The following is a 20,699-nucleotide window of genomic DNA, read 5'->3' as shown; positions in this document are numbered from 1 at the left end:
ATCCTGGGCTTGAAATAAAGATACTGTACTACTGTACTCTATACAGTACTGTAAAGTACACAAAAGCACAACCACTTGTAGAGGATGCATGCACGTGACAATGTACACCAGACACATGAACTAACTTATGTGACTGGACGTGCGAACGCACGTTTGCATCTTTGAAAGTTCGCAACTTGAAGGTTCGTATGTAGGGGACTTACGGTACAGCAGGTATCTGTAGATATAATACACATGAACACAAGCTGTTTGTAGGGCCCTTCATAATTTTTAACAGTGTGAAGGGGCCCTAGGATTTATAAAACACTTGAGAATCACTGTTTTGGCTAAAGACAGGTGTCGTCTTGCCTCAAGCAGCTTTCATACCACCCAGACTCAGGGAGAAATTTCATTTTGAGCCTAGAGACTGTTCCAAAATGTTGACGTCCATCTATTCATTCATTCATTCATTCATAACTTTATGGCTACCCACTTCTTGCCATACACTGCAAGTGTAGAGTAGGGTTGACAATCCTCACGGAGATGATATTCTGGTGGGACACAGACCAGAGCACTGAGCACTGAGACGTCCCAGAATGAAAAGAGAATCAAGTGATGCTGTAGGAAACAGCTAAAGGGCCACCCTAGCTATGGCGGGGTGGTCAGGACAGGTCTTCCAGGAAGTGATGGAGCCCTGAATGACAAGGGAGCCATGAAAAGATCAAGGGAAGAGCCATCCACACAGAGTCCCAGAGGTTAGGGAGGCATGTGGAAGGGTGCAGTCTGCCTGTGACCAGACCTTGTCCGCCTTCTAGATCACGGTACCCTTGGATTTGAGTTTTCAACTGAGAACCATTGGAGGGCTTTAGTAGGGGAATGGCATTTTACCTGTTTTATGTTCTAAAAAGATCCCCTTGGCTGTGGCTTAGAGATGGTTTGTAAGGAGAAGCAGCAAAACTAGTTAGGAGGCAACTGCAATGGTCGAGCCAAGAGGTGATGGTGGCTTTGGTCAAAGTGGTAGCAGTGGAATTAGAAAGAAGGGGGGAAATCCAGGAACAACTGGACACGGAAATTAATAGAAGTTGATGGGCTGAACGTGGCGGTGGGGAAAGAGAAGAATCAAGGACAACTCCTAAGTTGTTGGCTTGAGCAATTAGAGAGATGACAGTGCCCTTGACTGAGATGGGAAAAAATGGGGAAGGATTAGATTTGGGGAAGAAATCAAGCTGGACACTGCGTAGGTTAAGTTTTAACTGAGTTGCTTACTGGCCATCAATTAAATGTATTAAGTGGCTTTTGATATTAAGGGTGGAACAACTTGTACATTTGGAAGTCACTGGAATAGGTGTTAGTGTTTCAAAGTCCTGTGACAAGGAGAGATTACCTAAGGGGGCGGGGAAGTTAGAGAAGGGGCCCCAGCAAACAGCTCTGTGCACTCCCAATACTTAGAGGTCAGGAGACAGGAGACCAGCCAAGTCCATCCCCTTCATGTGTGACTGGGGTGCAGGCTGTAGGTGGAGCTTCTGGAAGCACTGGGGCCTTGGGAGAGAAGACCAGGAGATCTTTTACACACAGTCCAGTGGCACAAATTAAAAAGTCTGACAATGCCAAATACTCGAGGACGTGGGAAAACAGAAACCCTCACGTGTTGCTGGAGGAGCGTTTGGAGAGCACTTTGGAGAGTGATGTGCAGTATCTTGTAGAGCTGGAGATACACAGACCTCCTGTATACGTACTACATACGAGAGAAACTCGTGCACGTGCGTGCAGGGAGACCTTGAGAAGAATATTGGCTGTACCGCCATTTGTAAGAAAACCAAATTATAAGCACCTAAATGTCCATCAATTGGAGAATGGATAAATGGAGGGTTAGAATACTACGTGGCAGTTAAAATTAATGAACCCGATTATATGCATCAACACATATATAGACATAAAAGCTCAAACAAGTTTTCATAAAAGCAAAAACAAAAAAGGTTGAAAAGGATTACATTCAGTATATGAGGTTTAAAACCAGGCAAAATTGTACTATTGAGGGTTTGTAGATATACACATAAATAAAGACAACTCCAAGATGAAGTACAGGGTCACCATCCTAAACCTCAGGAAGAGAAGTGGATGCAGGTGAGCACAGGTAGAGGGGCTCAACCTCTGGCAACTTTTCATTTCTTAAAGCAAAATGACAAAATGATGAGATCTGACGGAGCTAGTGATGTGTGTTTTAGTATCCTGTGTGATCTTCTGTATGTTTAAACGACTTCATCATCAAAATTATTAGGAAAATAAGAAAAAGGGTGGATGCGTATGAAAATGGAAAAAGGAGGAACTAAAACGGTGGGAGGAGTGGGGTGAGCTTGGTGGGTCCCCCCTCCCATTCTAGGTCATGGCTGGGGTCCTGGAGAGGAGCGCCACACGCAGCCCATGAGGGACACACAGGACAGACAGACCTGCCCTGGGGAGGCCCAGCCTCAGCCTCGGGCAAACCTCGGAGGAAAGATTCCCACTGCAGCACATTCAGCCTCTCCCCCCTCAGTCCCCTTCACGGCCACAGCTGTGATCTGACTGTCAAAATCCCAAATGGCTTTCCCCAGGAAAAGCAGCTGACCCGCTCTGGCCAGGCTGTTTTGTCCCAAACACACACTACAAACTGTGGTTGTCACTCAGCAGCACTCGGATGGCAAATCACAGGTAACACTGCTTATCTGTAAAGCAGAAGGGAGGCGTGGTGATCCCAAGACACAAAGGTGGATGATGACAGAGCTTGCCCCTGGCTGGATGGCTATGGGGCTCTTCAGGCCGGATGAGGGCTTTTTCAGCCCCTCCATCCCTTTCGACCCCAACTCATCCACCTGACGGCACAGATTTACCTGACAAATGGACCAGAGGCTAGGGGTCCAGAGCCAGGCCTGCCTCTGAGTGACCTGTTTATACGCCCACCAGGCCCCTCCAACAGCAAGAGTCATCCTGAAACCTCTGCCGCGCCCTGAGGTCGGCCCAGGTGTCACTGATGGGATTTGAGCTGTTCCCCACATTGTCCCCAGATACACGTGTGTGTGTGTGTGTGTGTGTGTGTGTGTGTGTGTGTGTGTGTGACTGGTTTTAATTCCTGCAGATGTTTGACCTCATCCCCATGCTCTCATGTTCTTCCAGATTTCATGCCTTGAGGGCAAACAGAGATAACTTACCACCCACCAAAGGGGACCAGTTTGAACCTAAGTTTTAGCCTTTGTCCACGTTAAAGCCAACAGTGGTTTCAATGTAAGTGCTTTATCCAAGTCAGTGCTGCCTCATCGAAATTTCTCCAAATCCACTTACACAACCCGAAACCCCAACACATCCTGGTCCCTGTCGAGAATTCCTACAAGGGGGAAGGGGCTGCCTAAGCATGTGCCAAGCTGGGAAGCCAGCGCTTCTGTCCACAACCCTGATTGGCCGCCCAGGACATGCCGTGGACACGTGGGAAGGAGGCAACAGAGCCAAACGGCTGTTCTTCAGTGAATCATCTCCAGAGATGGGCCATCAGGTTTCAGGGCACTGAGCTGGTGAGACAGTAGTTCTTGTACCAAAACACATCAGGTGTGATCGATCTCTCCAGAAAGCTCCACAGGCAGTGACAGGGTCAGGGCATGGCAGAGCCCGCCCTGATAGAGCCAGGGCACTGCCAGTGTCCGCCGTGCCCCTTGGGGAGACGGGGCTGGTGTGTTGCCTCCCAAAGCAAGGAGAAGGGTTTACCAGCAGGACGGGCCCTTCTGCAGCCGCCACAGGGGGACCAAGCCAGGGGTTGGGTCTCTGGGTCCCTCCCTCATTCTGCTCAGAAAGCCAGCACCCCGGGGCTCCAAAACAAAGCACAGGAAGTGCTCACCTAGGCGATTTTCACACTCTCCGGCGGCAGCCAGGCCAAGGGCAGGAGAAGAATTCGGGAAGTCCCAGGTTCTTTCCCGACATCACACCCAGGACTTGGCCTGGACAAGGCGGGACCTGCCGGGCTCTAGCCTGGCACAGGAGTCTACACTGATGTGGACCACTCTGTAATCATTCTGGGTAACGTCCCAGTCGGCGGGAACCTCACCTTCGGGGCCGCACTTCCAGCAGCAGGCGGGCAGCGTGGAAGCAGCCAGCTTGCAGCCACTCCCAGGGGGTCTGGCAGCAAGGAGGGGTGGTGAGCGCCCCAGCTGGGGCTCGGAAAGACCTGCCTTCAAATCCCGCCTTGGCCTCCTGCCAGCTGAGTCCTGAACCCACCTGGGCCCCCTCATCCCTGGACCCTGGATGCTTTGGCGTCGAGAGTTGGATGATTAAATAGGATGATGAGATTAAAACATTCTGTAGCATGCCCCTAAATGCTCTCGCATTCTCTTCCTAGTTAAATTCTCTCTTTATATCAGTGGTGACCTGCTAGGAAGCAGAGAGCTGATAAAGGTGACACTTAAAACGGACTCACACACCTCCCAGCCTGCAAAGAGGCCATTTCATCCCCAGCAGCCGACTGGATCTACAAAAGACCAGTGTTCGCAGACTCCAACCCTCCTTCTGCCTGTCTGCCCAGAAGTCTCTAATCTCGAGATCTGCCCGCTAGATGTCAATTTCCCCCACCGACCGGGAGAGAAGCTGTTGTCTGTCACCCCTGCTTGCAGGGCAGGCTGGAGGGAGGGAAAAGGGAGGGACTCCAAAACTTGTTTTCTTTCTTTTAGGGTTAGATAAAAGGAGAAAAATTCTCTTGAAGGTTAAGTAAAAAATAAAACGAGAAAGTACTTATAGAGCAAGTTCTGATACAGCGCTCTTGGAATTCCAGGACCAACTCAGGAATGTTATCCGAGGTTCTGAAAAGGATGTGTCGCTGATAGATGAAGACTTGAAACCTAGGGTGTGGGAAAAGTCAAGTGCTTGGCCCTTAGCCACGGAATTTCTATTCCCCAAGTGCATCAACTTGGCCTTGGGGTGTGATTGGCCTTTACAATCCTATCAGCTTAGTGGGATTAGACCCAGCTCCAGGTCACAAACAACCACTGACCCTGACAACTGCCTTTCCTGTCTGCTTCTGCTGAGCTGGAGGGGCCCCCCGGTCTTGCGGGCACACCCCATGCTGGAGTTTTTCTGAAACAGTCTGGAAAATAATGGACTTCCTACAAACTTTCAAATGATCTTTGCCCCCAGGAACCGTCACCATGGAAACAAAGAAGTAATGAAAACTGCTTCCCTTCACCTGCAGAGGAGTGTCTGGGAAATAATGCTGGAGCATCTCTCGGAACCTTGCCCTTTTCTTTGTTTTGCTTTTACTCTACGTGTGTCACGTCTCCCAAGAGTGTTTGCATTTACATTTTTGAAATTTAATTAAAATTACAAACATAATACATTCCCATGAAAAACACGGATTATTGTAGTTGTGGATGAAGAGTGTTGCCTGTCATATCAGTAAACAAAGGATGTCAGGGCCATCAAGCCAGCAGCCACTGCAGTTCCCTGACTGTGCACCCTGAGGGGACTCAAAACAGGATAGTGTCCCTAGATAGCTACGGTGCATACCAAGGAATGATGTCGATGAGCCCAGACTCTTGCGTCTTTCCCATAGGAAAGTGCTAAATTCATTAGTTTGAGATGTCTGTTTTTTCTTTAATGAACAGTAATCTTTCGATGTTCAGACTACTTGTTCTTTTTTGCAAAAACTCCTATATATCTGGCTCCTCCTTGACCTCTCTGGAACAGTCCCTCAGAGTTATCACCTCAGTATGTCCACCGAATAAAACATAATTCTCAACTTTTAGGTTGTGCATTTTTTTTAGTCCTCATAGTTAAAACTAATCTCCCTCAGGACTTCCCTGGCAGTCCAGTGGTGAAGACTCCACGCTCCCAATGCAGGGGGCATGGGTTCGATCCCTGGCTGGGGAACTAAGATCCTGCATGTCGTATGGCGCGGCCAAAAACAAACAAAACTAATCTCCCTTGACTAACACCTATAATCCTACCTACTCGGAGGGAACCACAACGATCAGTTTTGTGTATCACTCTTGAATGTTATCACTGTGTGCTTTTTCTACCAGATGGAATCGTACTGATGTATTGTCCTATAGCTTGTTTACACTCATTTCACCCAAGGAAATATTGTAGGATTTATCCATGTTGATACACGAAACCTTGGTTCATTCATTTTAAGTGGGAATGGTTTTCCACCAGAGGGATAAACCATGCAGGAGGAATATACCATGTATCCATTCTATCTTTTTTTTTTTTTTTTTGGCTGCATTGGTCTTCGTTGCTCCGCACGGCCTTCTCATCGCGGTGGCTTCTCTTGTTGTGGAGCACGGGCTCTAGGCGCACGGGCTTCAGTAGTTGTGGTGTGTGGGCTCAGTAGTTGTGGCTCACGGGCTCTAGAGTGCAGGCTCAGTAGTTGTGGTGTATGGGTTTAGTTGCTCCATGGCATGTGGGATCTTTCCGGACCAGGGATTGAACCCGTGTCCCCTGCATCTGCGGGTGGATTCTTAACCATTGTGCCACCAGGGAAGTCCCATCCATTCTATCTTGATAGACGCTTAGGTCGTTTCCAATATGTTGCTGTCACAATCCTTACCATAATGAACAGCCCTGTGTATTGTGTGCAACCTCAGAGAAAATGCCAGGTTCTAGGCACGTAATAGGTTGAGGTGGTACCACGTGGCTCTCCAGGGGTCAGTGTCCAGCTAAGCGCCTCCACCTTCTTTGAAAACATCCACCTCACTTAGTGTTTGCTGGTATCAGACTTCTAAGCTTTGCCTAATCTGATGAGTCCAAGTGGCTTTTTATTGTCTTAATGTGCTTTGCCCAGATTATATGCGTCAGGGAGGAATAAACTTTCCTCTACCCTTCTAGGTTCTTCTGGCTGGTCTAAGAGTTAAGAACTAAAATAAATTAAATAAATTAAAATGAGACAGAGTAACAGCAGAAAATCAAACAAAAGTTTAATAACATGTACACATGGCAGAGACCCAGGAGAACTGAGTAACTCGCCAAAATGGCCAAAACCTTTATATACCACCTTCAGCTCAAGACAAAAGAGGATGTTGGGATAGTGGTTTGGGGCTTCAAAGGGGAGGAAGGCAGTTCACATGAGATGGAACGGCAGATGTTTGGGAAACAAAGGTTTGCTGGGCCCTGCAGAGACAATGGGACCCAGAGAGGAGTATGAACAGACTTCCTTCCACCACCTCGTTCATATTAGTGGTATTTATGGTGACGGCTCCCTTCCTGGAATAGGTCCTCTATCTGCATTCTTTTAGGCAGTTTAGGTGGAAGGTCAAAGGTTCTTCCTGAGTCTTTTTTTTTAATATTTATTTTATTCATTTACTTTGGCTGTGCCGGGTCTTAAGTTGCGGCAATGGAGACTCCTTAGTTGCGGCATGGAGACTCCTTAGTTGCGGCATGCATGCGGTATCTAGTTCCCCAACCAGGGATCAAACCCGGGCCCCCTGCATTGGAAGTGTGGAATCTTACCCACTGGACCACAGGGAAGTCCCCTTCCTGAGTCTTTTGGGTGATTGTTTTCAGCTCCAAATAATCTGCATGCCAAAGAGATATTTTGGGGTGGCAACTTTTTCTCCCCTACCTATTTATGTTGTCTATTTGTATTTCTTCCTCGGAAGGATTGGCCTGTTCATTTATTTGTTGCAGTTTTGGGGTTTCTTGATTTTTCTTAAGTTGTGTAAGTTGTGGATATGAATCCATTGTCTCAAATATTTAAAAGATTTTCTCTCATCCTGCGTCTCTGTCTTTTACGTTTCGTTCAACTTTCAATGTTGATAGAATCAAAAGTTCCTTATGGTTCTTGCTGACTAAACTTTGCTAGGAAGACATACCTTATCTTGAAGTAATGAAGTCTCCTCTGTTTTATGCTAAGACACACATAGTTTTCCTATTTACATATGTTGCATTTGTTTATTTGCAGGCCTTTCATCCATCTGGATTTAATTCTGAGTGTGACGTGAAGTCAGGACGAGGAGGTGAGGAGATGACTATAGTAAGGTCAGGGCTGGTTATCCATGCCCCCCGTCCCCCGTCCCTAAACCCTGGCCCTGGGACGCCTACATCTGCCCCAAGGTGCCTTCTGCAGACCAAAGAATGTGCCCAGAAGGCTGCTTTTCCTTAATTTGCCCAAAGGCTGGGGGTGGCCCAGAAGGCGTGAGCTCTGCCCTGGGTTTTTCATTCCAAATGGAGAGCCAAAGGGTGCCACAGTATTTATGCCACAGTCCCTACTAGCCCTGCTGATCCAAATGGCCCCTTAACCACAATCAGAACCTTCCTGTTTACCAAAAAACAACACACACTACCTTTTTATTCCACTTTCTCCTTTGGAGTTAAAAAAAAATACAGCCCATCTCCAACACACTCACGTAGAGGAAAAGCTAATAGGCAATCCACCCCCTCCCCATCCTCTGAGTTAAGTGAATGGTAAGACACGAGTAACTTTCTGTTTTTAGCACAAAGTAGTAAATAGCAGTATTTAGAAGAAACAAACACAAGTGAATAATTGAATATTTAAAAGCAGAATTTTGGCTAAAGGCCCGGCTTCAAATTCCTTTGGCTCTGCTAATTCAAGCAAGGCATCCTTGAGGAAATAATTTGACCCCTTAAATTTTCTCATGCATGAACTGAGGACACTCTGAGGCCTGCTTCTCAGGGCTGTTTAAGAGTCCAAGGAGGGGCTGCAGGCCAAGTCCACAGCAGACGGGCACCTTTAGTGTTCGCCCGTGAGGAGACGGCTTAGCGATGTACCCCACCACCCTCGGAGGACAGAAAAGTGAGAGGTCTGGTTTAAGGCGTGCCAGAAGTACGTACGGGCTGTGGTTAAGGATGCAGGATGTGCTGGCTGATTGTATCTGCTGGGGACGCAGGTTCTGCGGCAATGCCCATAAGGGAGACCTCCACGTGCTATGTCCTCCCGGGCACCTGAATTCCACGGGGCTTGTTAGGGGCCTGATAAGCATGGATGTACTTTGTTTTTGTTTTTTTAAAATAAATTTATTTATCTTTGGCTGCATTGGGTCTTCGTTGCTGCGCGCGGGATTTCTCTAGTTGCAGCGAGCGGGGGCTACTCTTCGTTGTGGTGCACGGGCTTCTCATCGCGGTGGCTTCTCTTGTTGCAGGGCATGGGCTCTAGGTGTGGGGGCTTCAGTAGTTGTGGCTCGTGGGCTCAGTAGTTGTGGTGCAGGGGCTTAGTTGCTCCGCAGCACGTGGGATCTTCCCCGGACCAGGTCTTGAACCCATGTCCCCTGCATTGGCAGGCGGATTCTTAACCACTGAGCCACCAGGGTAGTCCAGCATGGATGTACTTTGAATGGGTAGAAATATTTGAAATTCGGGGAGGCCCAATCAGTACCGGTGCCCCTTACGTGCATTGGTACTCCTTGCAGGACCTCATCGAGGGACCAGGCTTCAGTAGCGTTTAGCCTCTTGGGCCTTCCCCACATCTGAAAAGCCCTGCAAACATCAGGCTGCACAGTGGCCCCCCCCAAGACCAGTGCTTCCGCCAGACACGTTAGGTGCTTCCCCAACGCCTTCAGGGGAAGGGAACTGGCCCTCCACGGCCAGCCCCAAGTCCCTTGTCGGAGGACGGAACCTGCTTTGTCTGGTGCACAGAGACCCAGAAGGGCCCTCAGAGTCAGTTCTGGACCACTGACTGATGGGCGCTGGGGTGTAAGTACTCCAGATCCCTCACCTCTATTCCTTTAAGATGGAACCAAAGTTACCCTCAGGGGACTGTGCTTGAACTTGGACCCTTGCTGACCTTCTCTGCCCGACTCCGCTATGAGTTTCTCTTGGGAGCACTTCTTGATAAGCCACTTTCACGAAAATCTTCAGCTCTGGGTTTGTTCCTGGAGACACTGACCCAAGATGCCCCCAACCTTCCCACTTGGCCGCCCTCTTTCACCACTTGAGGTTGATGGCCCTGCATCTGGGACCCTCCTGGAGCCAGAGGCTCTCTCGAATGGCTCCCACCTGGATGTAAGTTCTGCAGAGCAGGAACGGTGTCCCTCTGCCCTGTGGAGACCTCTGAACTCAGGACAGTCCGGGGCCCAGGACTTGTTGAATGAATGGGTGCTCTTCCCTCTTCCGCCTTCCTCTTGGTAACTTCCCTGTTCATTTCCTTCTAGACCAGGGGTAAATCAGGACACAGAGTGGGTGGGGCTCCAGCCCGACCATTAGAGCCTCAGCTGGACACCATGGGGAAGTAGCTGACATTGTGGCAGCCGCTGCAAAGGTGCCGCCTAAGAGTTTTCAATTATTCACCAGCGAACGCACCGTCGTGGTCCCACATGCAGAGCGCAGAGCCCTCTTCTGAGCCGTGATTAAGTTCTCACCGAGCGGGAGCCGTTGGCTTTACAACACGGCCTCTCTAACGACTCAGCTGTAAACTGCTCCTGTCGACTCGTAAGAGAGACCCACACTGGCTCTACCCTGCCAGACACTTGCCACCAAACATGGGGAGGCCCAAATATGGGGAGTAAATCGGTGCCACTTCTAGAGGCCCAGCCCAGAGCTGTCTGTTAGTTTAACTATATTTGAAATGATCCTCCACAGCAAACACTGATATAACTTTAAATTTAGTTACATTGGAAAAAAAATTTTTTTTAAAGATACACAGAGTGGGGCTTCCCTGGTGGCGCAGTGGTTAAGAATCTGCCTGCCAGTGCAGGGGACACGGGTTCGAGCCCTGGTCTGGGAAGATCCCACATGCCGCGGAGCAACTAAGCCCGTGCGTCACAACTACTGAAGCCTGCGCTCTAGAGCCCGTGCTCTGCAACAAGAGAAGCCACCGCAATGAGAAGCCCGCGCACCACAACGAAGAGTAGCCCTGATTTGCCGCAACTAGAGAAAGCCCGCACGCAGCAACGAAGACCCAACGCAGCCAAAAATAAAAAAATAAAATAAATAAATTCATTAAAAAATAAAGATACACAGAGTGTAGTTCCACATATGAAACATGGAAGCAGCCAGTGTGGTGTATCTTGAAACAGTCATTTCGCTGAGGTCCTGATTTACTTTGTCAGTTGTCCGAGGCCAGTGTTGCGTTAGATTCTTCAATGACCTCAGATGTCACAGATATTGCCATATCACTGCCCGTGGCTTTGTGTTTTAAGGTGAAATAACAAGCTAACCGACAGAAGCACAAAGCTCTTTCTAAGAGTTGGCACTAATGTTTCTACAGCCCTGGCTTCAGCATTTGTGTCTGAAGTCTTGATTTTGCATATTTTAAAAAGATTTTAAAGAAATGTTTACAGGGGTGATCATTTTGTAATGTACAGAAATACTGAATCACTATGTTGTGCACCAGAAATTAACTTAGTCTTGTAGCTCAATTATACTTCAAAAACAAACAAACTGATAGAAAAAGAGATCAGATTTGTGGTTACCAGAGGTGGGAGTTGAGGGTGGGGGAGGGGAAATTGGATGAAGGTGGTCAAAGGTACAAACTTTCAGTTATAAGATAAATAAGTACTGGGATGTAATGTAAGAGAGTAAAATCCTAAGAGTTCTCATCACAAGGAAAAAAAATCTTTTTTCTTTTTCTTTTATTTTGTACCTATATGAAATGATGGATGTTTGTTAAACTTAGTGTGGTCATCATTTCATGATGTACGTAAGTCAGATCATTACACTGAACAGTGCTGGATGTCAATTATATCTCAATAAAGCTGGGGGAAAAAAAAGAAACATATATAGAGTACTCTAGGTCAACAACAGAGAAGAAAGACATACAATGTGCTCCATCAAATTTAAGATAGTATCATTATAAGACACCATCAAGAAAAACAAAAAGTTCCGCCAATTATAACACACCCTTGACTATAGGATACAAATAACTTCAGAGATGGCAAATTTTGAAAATCAGTACATCTTAGAATTGAAATGCGCTGTCAATTGTCTTCATGGAGCTCAAGTGGAAGGGCCTGAGGTTGCGCTGGTCGATTGTTAGTGCCTTGTTTTGCTGTCTTCTTAGTAACAAACATGCTGCGTGGGACTAACATCCTGGAACTTACAAAACAGGTGCGGTCAGATGACCAGCCAGCCTTCCAGCTTCCTGGGCTCCACCTGGCGCCCCCTCCAGGTGTGACAGTCTCCTGAGAGGTGTTACACAAAGTCAGAGGCTGGAAGACTGGCCAGAGCAGATTCCCACACAGCAAGCAGGCATCTCTGCTCAGGTCCTGGGAAAAAGGAAACTGGGAGGCCGATCGCATGGGAAACTAGAGCTAAAGCCCGAATATGCTGCCCTTTCCGCCTTCGAGCGTTCAGAGGAATCCCAGTGTGGGTAGGTTCACCACTACAACCTGCCTTGTCCACCCACTCATCGGTTCAACCACAAAAGTTGTTCCTACAGTTAAGAAAACTATGCAAAACTTGAAGCAAAAAAAATTCCCTTCAAAGTCCTAGTTGGGCACCATCTAACAAGCCTGCCTAAGGGTCGCCTGGGATCTCATTTTGTTCAACTCTTCTTTTTTTAATTTTTTTGTCTGAATCGCACGGCTTGCGGGATCTTAGTTCCCCAACCAGGGATTGAACCCGGGACCCCGGCAGTTAAAACGCCGAGTCCTAACCACTGAAGAGCCAGGGAATTCCCTCAACTCTTTTCTTTTGATGAAGGCTCAGACTCTGTAAAGTCAGATGCAGAACTTGTGGAAGATTGATATGGTGCAAATGATATTTGTTTGGCAGAAAAAATAACCCTAAAGTTTTTGGTTTTATTGCCCTGTCCACGTTGAGCCAGTTTTGTGTGAGGCTGAATTATATAAAATTGCAGTGTTGGAAGGTCAAAAAATGGTTGCATATCGCCAATATCAAGCCCATATCTAACCTTGCAAAGTTCGATACACAAAGCTGGCTAGTGGTAGATGTTAAAGCTGGTTCAAGATAAAATACTTTTGTCCACTCTTTCTTTCTTTCTTTCTTTTTTTGAAACAGCTTTTTATTAAACAGCAAAGCATAATAGCAACACAACTTTAAATATTTGAAAATTAGGTCACAAAGGGATGCAAAATGTTTGCAGTATGACTATTATATATTCATACAGCTAAAGTCATCAAATCTTACACCAATACAACCATTAAGATTATTCCATGATTAGCCTAAATTTAATAACCATAAACTATATTAGTGGATCTCTCTTCCTATTTAATATTTTAACATTATTTCTGATACTGATTTCTTTACCAAATGGAATCTACAAACTAAATTTTAAAAAACTGTTAAATGACTACAACTCTGCAAACCAGTAGTTGGGTTTACAGAAAATTCTGGGAGAAGTAGATAAAATACTGAGAAAGCATCAATTAGTATACATGTAAAACTCTCCCATTTTATTCATGATTCTGATACTAATACACTTTTAAGGGACTTTGCAAAGTTGATCATCTGGGCACTGCAAATAAACCTGAGACCAAACTTTATTCCCTTCTAGGTGTGGTTTACATAAGGTTAGCCAAACTTAATCCATTTTCTTATATATTCCCCCCCCCCCCAAATCTGTGCCAGAGATAACACAAATCTGGACTAAAAACATTTGGAGATGGTTACAAGTACTTACCAAGTACTGAATACTTTTCCTACCCTATTTCTATTTTTCCTCAAAATTTTCTGTTTCAAACACACACACAACCAGAGCTCATCTTTTCAGATATCAAGTGGATTATTTTGTGCAAAGGAAGTTTTTAACGACAAATCTTCCCAGTACGATAATTCAGTTTCAAAGAAAAATCTTCATCTTTATAGCCCCTGTTTTCAATTGATTAAACAGAAACCAACTATCCTATCTTATTACTACATATAACAAATAAGCCCTAAACTGAGAAAGTATCTTATTTTGGTTAAGTTTCAACAGAGTTCAGGCTACTCTCTTAGATGATTAACTAAGATTACTTTTTACAAATGTGAAACCAATTTTTTCCTTAGGGGAAGGAAAATGGGAAGAAAGCAAATGGAGAAGAGGCACACGATGGTGGACAGGGTATATAAAGTTGTGCATTCAGTCCATGATCTTGGTCACTTTTTCACAACACGGTGGTTATTTTCTTGTATCTCTAACTATGCCTATAATAAAAGACAATGCTAAACCTATAAATCAAAGCAAATTTGATATAACATTCATTTTCAAGTTTCATAAATATATGCATTTCTAATTATAAAGTCTCTACAATACGTTTGCACATTTTCGTAGACTAACATAATACACAAACTCATGGAAGTCTTCTGTTACGCTCTTAATTTTGCTTAGATCCAACATTATCTTCGTAAATACTCAGTGAAGCCACAAACAAAAGTACTATAACTCTTGGAATCTATCCAAGTTTTAAAGAAAAAAAGATCAGCAGCAGTTCCATAAGACATAAGGGATATCAATCCTTTATTTTCTTTTGCTTTTTGTGTCAGTTGTTTGAAAAACACTAGAAGCTGACATGAGGTTTTCTATCTATTGTCCAAGAACTTGGTTTTCTGATTTTAGCTTCAGATTTTCTTCCTTAACTGCATCTACTCTTGCAGAGAGATCTTCAAGAGTGTGTTGGAGTTCCAACACTTGATTAATAAGTCATGTTTTTTCCTCCAGTTCCACCTGATTTTCAGCACCAAATGCCTCCATGTCAGCATTCATCACCTTCAGTAACAAACTTTTGGGCCTTGGATACAAAATTCTTGGTGAATGGTTTGCCGTTTGAGGCACCGGCAGGGGGAGGGATCCGGAGGATACCTCAGGTCTGGACACTTGGACCAACTGGCCCACTCTTTATTTACTAGTCTCTGCCATCTGTGATTGGCTTTAATAACTTGTTGATTTTCTCCTTAATGAGTTAAATCAATCTCTGACACACGCTCACTACGTATTTGTATGAGAATTATGTTTTTCACGTCTATCCATTCTAAGAGACTTGACGACTGTGGGTCCTTGGCCCTGTGTGTGTATAGGGTGAGGGGTGTAGGTCGCTTAACCTCTCTGGACTTCAGTTTCCTCAAGCATTCAATACATCAATGGATTTCTAATGCCTCTTCTGGCTCAAACTCCTGGTGACGGCCAGCTGCCCCCCTTAGCCTTTCCGGAATGCGGTGGCATAAATATCTAAGTCACATTCACTTCCCTTTTACCATCTCCAGCTTCCTACTGAGCAGCTGCCTGCACAGGGCTTTCTATAAGCCCTGGAGGAGAAATAATGACTCACCCTTTCTGGAAGTCAATCTGAATGTATATATCTGCAACTCAGTATGCAAACTGTTGAATTCAGCATTTCCAATTCTAGGAATTGATCCAAAGAAGCAATCAGGTATATGTTCAAGAAGGTTCTTGGGAGCATCATTTATAATCATGAACAATGGAAAAAGGACTAAGTGTCTAATAACAGTGGCCTCCTTAAAAGTGTGGTACAGCAAGATACTGGAATATTATACAGCCCTTAAAATGGTGATTCTGTCATATATATACACACACATATATATGTTTATTGATATGTCAGTATATAAATACAGAGACCTGTTATTCAGTGGGAAAAAAGTTGTATGTATTCTCTGAGCCCATTTATGTAATATATTTATCTATGGATTAATGTAATACAATAGAATTACAAACAGAGAAAGCAAAATTCTGGACTCATCAGCATCAAGATTCTCACACGGCTCATTTCCACGTGGAGCAATTAAAGAGGGTACAATATAGGTGATATTCTCGTTCTTCTTTACATTAAGAATTTTTTCTGCAATAGCTTTTTTTTTTTTTTTTCCATAGGAAAAATAGCTATCTTCTTTGGGAAAAACAGAAGTAAAAGAATAGTTCGACGGGTGGAATTCATACAGAGCCTGGAGTTAACAGCCTAGCAGTTAGACAAGTCTTCAGAGCTCCTGGGTTTGGCAATATGATAGTCTGCCAGTAGGTGCTAAAAGCTGCCAAATGGAAGTGCCAGCAATATACCACTTGGTTGGTGCAGGCCTTGATAAAACTAAGGAAATGGGATGCTCTGCTAGTTGTCATGGCCTGAGCTAATGCATTATGTTCCTCTCCCCTCGAGGCCAGGTTGACACTCAGAGCTGTACCTCACCCACACAGCCCACCGTTTTTTTGACAAGTCTACTCAATTACAGGCCAGGGGTTAACTTCAGTATGGAATCAGAGTCACTCCTCATTCCAAAACATCAGTTACACGTAAGGAAGTTTCCTCTCTCTCTTTTTTTTTCCTACCTACAAAAACCAGTGCAAACTCTGAGCTGTAATTTTCCTGTGCCCACTGCCTCTGCTCAGCCCACCACAGTGCTACTAATTTCAAATGCACTGAGAGTGTTTCAAGTGGCATTTCTTCAAATGGTTTTCACCCAACACTAGCAGTGTGGGATGTGAACAGGCATGATTTCAAAAAAAGAGTTACTGCTCCAGTAACATTGGAAATAGCCAATGAAACTGGGTTAAACATTCGATTAAACAAGTTCACATGGACTCCTCAGACCCTTTTAAGAAGCCGGTGTAAGTGAGGGTCTCCAGGAAGAGAACAGAGTGTGTAGGATTCCACAGCCCTCTTGAGCTTTTTTTTTTTTAATTTTTATTTTATATTGGAGTAGAGTTGATTAACAATGTTTTGTTAGTTTCAGGTGTACAGCAAAGTGAGTCAGTTATACATATTCATATATCCCCTCTTTTTTTAGATATTTTTCCCATATAGGCCATTACAGAGTATTGAGTAGAGTTCCCTGTGCTATACACTAGGTCCTTATTAGTTATCTATTTTATATATAGTGGTGTGTATATGTCAGTCTCAAACTCCCAATCTATCCCTCTCCCCACTCTTCCCCCACTGGTAACCATAAGTTCATTCTGTAAGTCTGTGAGTCTGTTTCTGTTTTATAAATAAGTTCACGTGTCTTATTAGTTTTTTAGATTCCGCTTATAAGCCCTTCTGATCTTTAAGACTCTGTTGAGGACACTTTCTGAGGAGCCGTGTTCTACAGAAACTCTTAAGGAAATGCTGACTTCAGGAGATGCTGACATGGCCCCTAGGAATAGTAACTGCCGTATTTGGAATTTCAATTTTAATTTTTTTTAAAAAAGAGAAATGGAGTAAGGATTCAAAGGGAAAGTAACAGGAGAGGAGACATGAATCTCCAACTTGCGACACGAAGATGAAAAATTTGAAATCGATCATTAAAAATGTTTTTACTGTAAATTGAGTATGACAACATCCTCTGAGGACATATATTTAATTTAGGGAAGGAAGAAGGCAGAGGGATTATGAAAAGGGACTTTGGATTGTAAGACAATGTAAAGTCTGGTCATTTTCAGTCTCGTGAAGATGATTAGTAACTCGGAGGCAATGAATCATTGAGGCTTTGAAACTTACTAAAATGCAAAGGCTTTGTTCCTCATCGGGACCCGGCGCTCTGATGTAGATGTCGGCCGAGGCACCCCAGAACTTCAGATGGGATACAGGCAGCAGGTACAGGTAGCACCCCGCCCGTACCTCCCGGGGTCACTGCTCCCTCAGGCTCCACTGCAAGCACGTGGACACCTCTGCCCAAGGCTGCGGATGCTGTGGGCGGATGAGGTCAGAGCAGGAGGGGCTCCGTGCACAGATACCCCAGCTTCCCCTCACCCCGGAGGGACAGCTCTGATGATCACTATTCAGTCTCCCCAAGGCCCCCAGCGGGACTGAGCCCCAGTGGCTGTTCTCCCTTCTCTGTCTCACCTCCCTACGCCCCGACCTGAGCTTCTGGTGATCACCTCCCAAACAGACTGCTGGCGTTCATAACCTGTCTCTGAACCTGCCTCTGAACCTGCCTCTGGGGACCCCAACCAGTGTGGTTCTTTTCGCTCTAAATTCAGAGCAAGGCCTCTCAGGTTACCTCCTCCATCTGAGGCAGCTGGGTGCCTTGGTCCCTCCCTAATGTTCCCAGGTAACAGGTATACGCGGGACTATTCTTGCAACTCTGCTTAGGTTAAGTGACCAGAATGGGGCACAGCGTTCCAGCACTGGCTTGGCCTCGTCTCTCCTCTACACAAACAGGACAAGTTTGATAAAGAGGTTTGCAACCCTCTTTATCATTCAGAATGAAACTAGCAGAATAATATTCCCCAGACTAGTATTTCCCAAACCGGGATGCACACGTGCATCACTTGGGGATCCTGTCAAAAACGCAGGTCTTGGTTTCCTAGGTTTGGGGTAGGGCCTGAGATTCTGCATTTCAACAAACTCCTCAGCTGACGCGGAGCAAGGTTCTAGGGGTCCAAGAGCCCTGAGGACAAAACCAATATATACGTATATATATAGGTGAATCAACTTGAATTGTTTTAAGACGTCCATTCACTAACTTAATTCAGCTGCTCAGCTGCAAACAAGAGAACAGCTGTTGAAAAGTCCTTCTGATGGTGGGAAAGTACATATGTGGCATATCTGGACACCAAAGATGTCCACGCACAGCGCGGGTAGATAGCAGATTTGGAATGAGAGGCGCTGTCAACACACATTTATTGAAGATCGGCCACCTTTGGGGAACCGGGCTAAACGGACCCTGAAAGACGTGTAAGACATTGTCCCTGTCCCTAAAAAGGCTTACAATGTGACCGGGAAGGTAAGACAGAGAAAAGTCACAGGAAACACATGCCTGGTGAGTGGCCACAGCCGGGAGTGACTCGGACAACCTTAATTGGCCCTAAGTCACATTGCTGCCCCTCTGCTCACCGAGCAGACTGCACAGCCCCCACCCCAGCTGGCAGACACCAGGAGCTGCGTTTTGCAAGAGACTCAGGCTTAACTTCAGTCCCAGCACACACTCCCCACAACACACATGCTCATGTACCTTGTGGGTGACGTTCCTCTATCAGAGACGTTTTAATGTTCGTTCTCAGGGCAAGAGAACTAAAGACTTGTAGAAGCAGAATCCATCCCACGTTCACAGCGGCATTACTCACAATAGGTGAAAGGGGGAAGCAGCCCGCATGGTCATCAACGGATGAATGGATAAACAACATGCGGTTTATACACATAATCAAATACTGTTCTGTCTTAAAAAGGAAGGAAATTCTGATACATGCTCCATCATGGGTGAACCTGGAGGACATTATGCTGAGTGAAATAAGCCAGTCACAAAAGGACAAACATTGTACGATTCCACGGATATGAGGTTCCTAGAGTATAATCAAGCTCATAGAGACAGACAGTAGAATGGTGGTTGCCAGGGGCTGGCGGGGGAGGAAGGAAGGGGAAGTGAGTGTTTAATGGGTACGGAGTTTCAGTTTGGGAAGATGTAAAGGTTCTGAAGGTGGATGGTTGGGATGGTGGCACAATAATGTGAATACACTTAATGCAACAGAAATGCACACTTAAATATGGTTAAAATGGTAAATTTTATGTATGTTTTACCACAGTTAAAAACCAGAATCCATAAAAGTCAGAAAACAGGGTTTCAGAGTTTTTTGTTTTGTCTTTTTTACAGATCTATGCTATAGGGACCATCTTTGGAAGAAATAAGCTACAATAGCCCAGCTCCAGCTTCTAAACCCTGGGGTCCCCTAAGAAGGTAACGGTCGTCTGAAGCAAAGCCCCAGAGGGTCCGAGATGTGAAGAGGTGTGACCTCTGGAGAGCATGTCCACTGATTCCACACCTACGGACCCAGGGTCTCTTGATGCCGGGATAAAATGCAGCCCCCACAGTCATGTGTCCCTACACCTCGGCGTCTTCTGTCTCCTGATGACACCAAACACTCAGGATGGAGAACAGCCTGATGTTCATCCACCAAGATGGTTAGGAGTGACCATTCCAGCCCAGGATACTGGGAATCTTCCCAATGCTGGACAAGACTCCTGGAACCAGGCGGCTGGGCTGAGACCCTCCAGGAGGGAAGAGCTGGCCTTACAACAGGAGCATCAACCTGCAGGCCTGAGGTCGGGGCCGGAGCTAGAGAGCTGGGTCCACCCCCACATGCCTTCCTTTGGTTGCCTACAAGCAATGCCCTAAAGCTCTCGCCTGGTTTTGGATCTGAGCATTTTGGTTCAGACAAGAAACTTGTCTATGGCCAGATGACTTCTGTGAGCATATAGAAGGCCCTTGAACTCTTCTTGCAACTTTTTATGGAAATTTGAAATTGTATAGCATGTATATGTGATATTATATAACATACATGACAGTACATAATATAAAGAATCCTTTGTGCCATTGTCACAACTCTGCTGTAAATTTGAAATGATATCACTCAAAACCCTCACCCCCTACCCCCGGGGTGGGGTTGGGGGGGGAATTAAAACAACGTACTTAAGAATGAAAACCAGGCTGCCAGATGTAGAGAACGGACCTGAGGACACAGGGGGGAAGGGGAAGCTGGGATGAAGTGAGAAAGTAGCATTGACATATACACACTACCAAATGTAAGATGGATGGCTAATGGGAAGCAGCCGCATAGCACAGGGAGATCAGCTCGATGCTTTGTGACGACCTAGAGGGGTGGAATAGGGAGGGTGGGAAGGAGGGTCAAGAGGGAGGGGATATGGGGATATATGTATATGTATAGCTGATTCACTTTGTTATAAAGCAGAAACTAACACAACATTGTAAAGCAAGCATATGCCAATAAAGATGAAAAAAAAACCAAAAAACAAAGCAGGCTGCCAGGAATCACTTCCCTAATTTTTCCCAGCTCATCTCCAAAGCTCACTTTGCACACTCTTCTTGCTGGGAAATCTCTGCCTTGGAAAGTTCAGGCAGCTCTGTTCCTCATCCTCAAAATCTGCGTCTAA

At 45.6% G+C, this 20,699-nt stretch overlaps 1 protein-coding gene and 1 pseudogene across 4 annotated transcripts in view; both read right to left on the bottom strand.

Moving 5' to 3' along the window:
- The window catches only part of RIN2 (Ras and Rab interactor 2), a 226,810-nt gene that overhangs the window by 64,024 nt on the left and 142,087 nt on the right, over positions 1-20,699 (bottom strand). The window lies entirely within an intron of this gene.
- LOC130704911 (short coiled-coil protein B-like) lies at positions 14,342-14,587 on the bottom strand (annotated as a pseudogene).

The sequence above is a fragment of the Balaenoptera acutorostrata genome, chromosome 15 (assembly GCF_949987535.1).
Source record: "Balaenoptera acutorostrata chromosome 15, mBalAcu1.1, whole genome shotgun sequence".
Lineage (NCBI taxonomy): Eukaryota > Metazoa > Chordata > Mammalia > Artiodactyla > Balaenopteridae > Balaenoptera > Balaenoptera acutorostrata.
The sequence above is the reverse complement of the archived record's forward strand: the minus strand, read 5'-3'. Positions and strand labels throughout refer to the sequence as shown.